The 1,734-nt window shown below is 33.9% G+C and overlaps 1 non-coding gene across 1 annotated transcript; it reads left to right on the forward strand.

Moving 5' to 3' along the window:
* The first annotated feature begins 1,186 nt into the window (after nt 1-1,186).
* Nucleotides 1,187-1,310, forward strand: LOC114087513 (small nucleolar RNA SNORA31). Its single transcript, XR_003581846.1, has one exon. It is a non-coding gene; the product is annotated as a small nucleolar RNA SNORA31 (small nucleolar RNA).
* The last annotated feature ends 424 nt before the right edge of the window (nt 1,311-1,734 follow it).

Raw genomic sequence — 1,734 nt, forward strand, 5'->3', positions numbered from 1 at the left:
AAGACAGGGATCTAAATTTATTCTTCTAAATAAGGATATCCAGTTTTATGAACACCATTTATTTAAAAGGCCATCTTTCCTCACATATATATATATATTTTTTTTTTTTTTGGCACCTTTGTCAAGTATGTCAAGTATCAGATTCCTGCAAGTACATGAATTTTTTTGTGTCTTCTCTTCTGTTTCAATGGTCTTCATGTCTTTTTTGATGCCAATACCATGCTGGTTTTGCTAATATAGCTCTGTAGTATAACTTGAGATCAAGTATTGTGATGCATCTTGCATCACTTTTTTGTTCAGAATTGCTTTGGCTATTCTGGGTCTCTTATTCTTCCAAATAAATATTAGGACTGCTTTTTTCTAGTTCTGTGAATAACGTCATTGCTATTTTAATGGGGATTGCATTGAATCTGTATATTGCCTTTGGTAGTTTGGCCATTTTGACAATATTAATTCTGCCTATCCAAGAACATGGAGAGTCTTTCCATCTTCTGAGGTCTTCCTCAATTTCTTTCTTTGTGTTCTATAGTTTTCATTGTAGAGATCTTGTACCTCCTTGAATTTTTTTTTGTACCAGGGATTGAACTCAGGGGTACTCAAACACTGAGCCACATCCCCAGCCCTATTTTGAATTTTATTTAGAGACAGAGTCTCACTGAGTTATTTAGCTCCTTGATGTTACTGAGGCTGGCTTTAAACTCTCGATCCTCCTGCCTCAGCCTCCTGAGTTGCTGAAATTTTAGGCATGAGTCACCATAAATCTATAAATTTAAAGATATTAATACAGTTTTACAAAGGAACTCTATTTTGTTCTATTTTTGCCATAATCACGAGGTAGAATTCTCTAACTGAATGGATCTCAGATTTGATATTGGTCATCCACAGAAAAATAAGTTTTGTGCAACATAAATTTTCTTTGCAAAAAAAATTGAGCACAGCAATTGTTTTAAGTGATATAAACATCCATTTTTTTAGTTGTAGATGTATACAAAACCTTTGTTTTATTTTTTTATTTTTATGTGTTGCTGAGGATGGAACCCAATGCCTCTTACATGACAGGCAAACACTCTACCACTGAGCCACAACCCCAACCCCTAAATATCAATTTTGTCCATATGAAAGAAGATTAATTTAAAAAATAGCTCATTGATGCTTGATGCTGAGTTTAAGAACCATTTGACTGTCTCTGCTGATAGACCTTGAACAATTTGCTGTTATTCTTTTGGTTTGCACTACAATGCAAACAAAAATATTCCCTTCTCTTTCTGTCTGTCTTTGTTGTGGCACAGGTTGAATCGGGGAATGCATCTTTCTGTAGGCTAAAAAAGAGAGAGAGCCATTTGATATAAAATGAGACCAAAGGAAATCAAAAGGAAGTTAAGCAGATTTTAAGTAGTGAGTTATGTCTTTCTGGGGGAGAAAAAATAAATTTTACTTCATGTGAATTGATAAATACTCAAAAGAAAAAAAAAGCAGAAATGGGAAAGTTTGCTTCAACTTATTTAGTTTGCAAGAAGGCAGGGAAAAACAGTGGATTTGCTAATGTACTACAATGCAAATAATTATAGCAACTTTGAAAGTATTTTCCCCTGCAAAATATCTTCCAGGTTTGATTTATTTCTCATGCCACTATTCTGAGATAAATGGGCATGTTGCAAGCCCCACAATCTATAAATGTGAATTTTCAAATGACTCACCCTATTCTTTTCCACACTAGATTTGAGAATCATTAAG

The sequence above is a fragment of the Marmota flaviventris genome, chromosome 4, assembly GCF_047511675.1.
Source record: "Marmota flaviventris isolate mMarFla1 chromosome 4, mMarFla1.hap1, whole genome shotgun sequence".
Lineage (NCBI taxonomy): Eukaryota > Metazoa > Chordata > Mammalia > Rodentia > Sciuridae > Marmota > Marmota flaviventris.